This window comes from Chelonia mydas, chromosome 1 (genome assembly GCF_015237465.2).
Source record: "Chelonia mydas isolate rCheMyd1 chromosome 1, rCheMyd1.pri.v2, whole genome shotgun sequence".
NCBI lineage: Eukaryota > Metazoa > Chordata > Testudines > Cheloniidae > Chelonia > Chelonia mydas.
Genome location: NC_057849.1, coordinates 15,516,432 through 15,522,570, shown reverse-complemented (window position 1 = coordinate 15,522,570; position 6,139 = coordinate 15,516,432). Strand labels below are relative to the sequence as shown.

The window sequence follows — 6,139 nt, the reverse complement described above, 5'->3', positions numbered from 1 at the left end:
AGATATTACTGTGAGGAGAGTGGAATAAGAACCTATAATACAGAATAGAATAGAATACAATAGGTTTTAGATCGGGGCTATGGATCTGATTGGCCTTTCACTTGCACCAGTGCAATCCCAATGGAGTAAATCTAGCATGAGATAAGAATCAGGCCCTATGTGAGCAAACCACAAGTATGCAAAACATTCACAACCCAAAAGGAAGACAGGCAAAATTACAAATGGCAAGGTTCATTGAGAGTGTGGGAATGAACCTGGACCCAATTTTCAGGGAGCCTTGCCTGATTTAGGGTTGAAAGCATGTGCATCAATACTTTGGGCTGTTTGCTTTGAGTTTTGAGGTTAGTTCTCATTTCACCTTATTGCAGAAATTGTATTTGTAGCACGTCTCAACTCAGTGGGGTTAGCAGAAATTATAAGACAGACACTGCAAACAATACCAAGTGCTGAATTATTTCTCATGCCAGTAACAACTTAAGTGAATAAACACTGTGGACTGTGAATAGGCAGTTCAGTGTGCATGTCCATTCAGTCTTGGGGCTTTCTGCCACCCGGACCAACACAGGGTACCATTAGGGTGGAGGGGTTGTTTTTTGTGGGGGGGTGTTGTGGGGGTGATGTGGCCACTTATCCACTAGGCACTGGTCTGAACCCCCTTATCTTACACTGACCATCAAACAGCCAACAGAACAGCCGCCATATTTGTTTATTACCAACTCGGGCAGAATTAGAATTAGTGACTTAGATTCTGATTCAGCAAGACTTAAGAAGGACTCATCACCTGCTTAAAGTTACACACATGCTTAAATGACCTTCGCAGTGACAAGCTTTGATGATCCTTACCATCCCCCTTGAGCCCATATTTCTGCAACTGTCAAAATAAATGACTGTGATGTCACACTAACCATATTTCTTTTCAACTCCCCATTTGTGAATAAGAAAACCCAACCCTGGATCTGGCACAGACTTCAAGGGATGTTCTGAAATTTTTCAAATCAGGCTGCGACAGAGACCATTAAAATGAAATCTGCACTATGAAACCAAAGCTCTCTAGGTGAGTCACCTGGAAACAGGAAATGTTTTCAAACTAGAGAAAAGGAGATGAAGAAATGGAATCAACCTACGCAGACATATAAGGAAATGTACGAGGAAATCGTACCACAGAAGCTCTATAATTAATACACTATCAGCATTCATCTCAAATTAGCACTACGTCATTGAAGGCTTTTATGAAAAAGAGCCTTGGATTTCCCCTAGAAATCTGAGAGCGGGGGCATATTGACTGAAACCTATTCTGTGTAATTAGCAGAGACATCTAAACCTCAGACATTAAAGAAGATAGAAGGTTCTGAAAGCAAACCCTGACATAACAATAAAGAGCCATACAATCTGAGAGAAATGGGTCAAGCTAGGTTACAAACATGCTACCCCATCTTGGGCTGTGAGTTTGTCAGATCTCATAGCTAACTAGGGTTAGGCTGAGTCAATACTTAGAACCCAGGTGCTGTAGCAAGCTGTGTTTGTTAGCCAGTAGATAGTACTTTTCTCTCTGAGGATTTAATCCAGCATGACCATTTCAGTGCCTCTTGCAAGCAGCTGAGTTCACTCAGCAGCTCACAGGATTGGACCCAGAGTCTGCACTGAACCAATCCAATAGCAAGAAGTCAGTGGGCGCTGTTCTGCAGAAGTTGATGAGATGTAAAGCCAAAGTGGTTGTTAAAGATCACTTGTGGTTATTAAAGATTCCATGACACTTATTGTAAGGATGAGAAGCTGGGTGTTCCGGCCAAATCTCACCTCTGTTCATTAAAAGTCTGCCTCATACAGCTTCAGCTGGACGCAGTATTTATCCTCACATTCTGTTCAAAACTATTGCGTAGTGTTGCTGTGCAACAGAAAACCTCGCAGCATTTCAGGGAGAGGTGAAGTGAAGCCTATATATCCCCTACCTTTGTCACAGAGCTGTTGTAAGACCTAATTAATGCTTATACATGGTTTTGAGATCAATGGATAATCTTATAGAAGTGCAAAACCGCATCGTTATTAGCAAAGTGGGTTTTATTTTTTTTTTGTTTTCTTTTATATATTGGACCAGATCCTCAGTTGCTGGAAATCGGCATATGGCCTATGACTTCAGTGGAGATGTGCTAATTTGTGCCAGCTGAGGATTTGGCCCATTATCTTTTAGTGCAGAACAGCATCAGCTGCGGACACTGGAATTCTAAAGGTTTTGTGTCGCACTAAAGTGCTCAATAAAGTACCTTCCGTTGTCTAACTAAACTGCTATTTCTAGCTTCACCAGAACTAACAGAATGGAAACTATTGCAGGGCCAGTAAACCCACTAACCCGTCATTCAGAAGGTAGTAAAGTTCAATTGGAAGGGGATCATTACAACACATTCTGTTACAAAGGTCTCTCAAAGCACTTCACAAAGCAAGGAGTTAAAAATTGCTAGTCCAATGACTGTAGGGTAAATCCTGCCAACTGCTTTGCAGCCATGTGGGGCCCCGTCACAGCAGAACTGGGGCAGTTCTGCCATGCAAGAGATGGGGCAGCAGTACTTCAGTCTGTACAGGAGGCAAGTACCCCCATGGGCTCTGGGACTCCACCATTGTGGAGGAAGGTTTCAGGGGCATTCCCCCTGCCTGTGGACAAGGAGGAGTGTAGCCAGAAAGCTGCGGACAGATCCACTGCCATGCCATGTCCTGAGTGGGAGAATTTGTACCATCCACACAGGAGCCCCACACACCAAACCTGTATATTTAGGTTTAACCAAGGATGCGCCCCTTGTAAGGAAATGGAGGAGACCTTGTGTGGTGAGCAATAAGTCATATACAAGCTTGGTGCTCAGAAGCCTTTTTGATAAAGAAGGGAAAATGCTTCTCTGCTGACTAGAGCCTCCTGCCTGTTATTATTGTACACTGGCTATTGTTTACCCTACAGATTAAGATGTCACAGAATTCACAAGATATCTTACAGTGCAGGCCTGATTATCAAACAATTAATAGCTACTTCTTTCACTGATCTCAAACATTGAGCACACAGTCCACTAAGGGAAATATTATTTTTCATAAGACTTTACACAACAGGATTAGGAATCAGTTGATGAAGCAAATAAATGTATTGATTTGATCACGTACAGAAACTTTTACATCAGTCCTAGAATTTACTTACTGTGAGATGTATGTAGTGTTCCAGGTATAAGGCCAATGAAGTATTCATAGTAAAAGAGACAAGCAACTATAAGGCCACATCTACACTACAAACATTGGTTGATGCAAGTTATGTCAGCATAAAGGCACTGCAGTTAGCATATCACTTGTGTGCGTGCACACTTGGCTCCTTGTGTCCGCACTGTGTGTACTCACCAGAAGTGCTTGTGTCGATTGACAGTGTGGTGCACCATGGGTTGGTATGCCCATGTGCAACCCTCCACAGTCCAGCATGCTGCCTTTTGCGAAGTTTTAGCAATGCATGGTGGGGCAGAAACAAGTCACGTAGGGGTGATTGGGAGCAATTTATGATGATTACACTGTGTATCACCAATCCCATGAGTTGTGTCACACTGTAGAGTATAGTGGGTGCTTTCAGAACTGCTAGGCACTCTGCAGCATATGTTATGAATGAATAAAGATGAATTATTTTCCAAATAGAATTTTATTCAGTAACAACATCAGTGCAAAGAAAACTCTGTGCCATTTAAAAGCAAATGCATTAAAAAACTCAATAAATTAATGGAACAGAACTTAAAAAGGGAAAGAACATGCATGTCCATTTTAGCTACACATACAGCAACTCTGGTTTTCACAGGTCAGTGTATGTTAAGTTGCGGCTGTCCTTAATGTCCGTTGGCGTGGAGTGATGGGGGTAGGGATGCGGCTCCTGATGCCATGTGAAATGTTGAGGGGACATGTAGGGAGATGCTGCAGTGAAGTTTTCCATGGACAGCAAAGAGAGGCGAGTCTGGGCTTTTTGAACCTGTAGGTCCAAAAGAGTCTGCAGCTTCTGCGTTTACTGACACAGAAGGTCCATTCTGTCCTAGTGCATCTCCCTCTCCTTTTCCTGCTGGGACTCTCTCCTATCCAGTCTTTCCTTCTCCAGGCTGTCTGCCATGTTTACCCTCCAGGCCCTTTGCTCACGATCTGGCGCAGCTCTGGCTTGCAGGATCTCACTGAACATGTCATCCTGAGTCCTCTGCTGTGTCAACCTCAGTACATTGACCGTGGCTCAACACCACTCAGGGAGGTGGTATTACTATGTTAGCGTAATGGTGAGCTTACATTGGTGGGAGACATGCACTGCTATGTTGATGTAAGGCAGCTTGTGTCAACCTAACTTTGTAGGGAAGACCAAGCCTTAGTGCCAATTTCTAGAGTTTAGGTAAATCTCAGGAACGGGACATCTATAACTCTTGATCATACGGTACCTTCTATATAAAGGAAACAAAATCAGATATGCCTTTGAGTAATGGTCAAAAACACTGTAGCTTGCAATCATAACAGTGCAGTGCTCTGAGTGATTATCCTAAGATATGCTAGTATTGTTTTACAGGGCATCTCATTTAAGGGTCATTGATTTTAAAACAAATGTTAACTGGGCCTTTTTTGCATTGAGCTCCTCAAGGTACCTTATCTGGTAAGGAGAAAGTAAGCAAGAGTCTACTTTTGAGTCCCTATCACTCACCGCTAGGGTGACACCTCCTCCTGGCTGCTCTGGGGATTAGCTCCTTCCAGGTCTGATGCCCTCTTCCATCGTCTCTCTCTTGCCACGGCCCCACTCGCTTTCTGGGACTCTGTGCGCTTCCTCTTCACGACTCAATGCTCCAGCCAGGAGGTCACTTTACAGTCCTCCCCTAATGGGGTATCAAAGTCCTGCTGGATCAGCTGCCTTCATCCACTTGAGACCGTTTTCCAATCCAAGGCCAGGTCCAGTGCCACATTCCCAGTGGCTGGTAAGGGAACCCAGCTTGACCATTACTTGGGGTTCCAGTCTAGGGACCCAATGTCTAGCGACGAGGGTCTCCTTGCACCCGGACCCTGTTGCTATTTCTCTGAACTCTTTCCTACTTCCTTTCTCTATCTTCTACCCTCCCCCCAGGTTTACCAGCCTAAATTACTTCCTCCCAGGAAGTAACTGCAGACAACCAAACTCTGTACCTCAGACACACCTCCCTCCTCCCAGGGAATAACTACAGACTACTTCCCCTACAACCCTTCTCTGCTGCCAGCTTCCTGGCTTTACACTGGCCCCACCTATTCCTTCTCAGTTGGGCTCCATCATCAGTCAGAGGTTGCTTAGGCCACCTAATTCCCCTGAGGTGTGGCTTATCTGGTTAATTGGCCCCATTCTCAGCCTCATTAACCCTTTCACAGCCCCTCAGTTTATTTATCAACTGGGCATTTTTTACCCTTAAATCCGCTCCTGTTCACATTTCATAACTGTCCAGACCTAGTCCATTTCTAGTTGGGCTTTACCTTTTGGGTTTTATTTGGAGGAACTCATACTGCCTGATTCACCAGCGTGTTACTCCAACTTTACTCTGGTGTAACGCCATTAATTCTGAAAGAGTTACACTGAGTGAATCAGGAGTAACACACTGGTGAATAAGGATCATTTAATGAACAAGAAGCCCAATTAATCTTACTTCACAAGAAGTATTCAATGGGATTACTACATGACTGGATTTGGGACAGGGAAAATACATCACGTTTGTTTATTTAATACATTTCATTACATGGGCTCCACTGTACAAGGACTGACTTATCCTTCCAACCTCCCCCACCCTCCCTTTAATTCAGTGAAACATATAGCTTTGTCTTTCCAGAATCCCACAACACTCTGAGTAATGCAATTAATAGTCATCATATTTTATTTTTTATTTAATCAGCCTGCAGAGATATTCAGTTTACCTCACAAGAAGCCAATTTTTGTTTTCGATTCTAAACATCCTTTAACAATTAATTGTACTTGTGAGTCAGTCCCCTCTAGCTATAAATCACCCCCTGGCCGCCACACTGGAAAAAAGCTTTCATACTCTCTGGGTATGGCTGTGACAGAGTAGAAGACATGAAGTCAATTGAACACCTCTTCTGCTGTTATTTCTAAAGTTTTTCTCTTCAATGTGAATTTTAGTGCTGG

At 43.5% G+C, this 6,139-nt stretch overlaps 1 long non-coding RNA gene across 1 annotated transcript; it reads right to left on the bottom strand.

The window, feature by feature from the left end:
- Positions 1-3,642: 3,642 nt before the first annotated feature.
- LOC122461967 lies at positions 3,643-5,051 on the bottom strand. The gene is made up of 2 exons (XR_006284280.1): positions 4,685-5,051; positions 3,643-4,430 (listed from the first exon to the last, which is right to left on the bottom strand). It is a non-coding gene; the product is annotated as an uncharacterized LOC122461967 (long non-coding RNA).
- Positions 5,052-6,139: the final 1,088 nt, after the last annotated feature.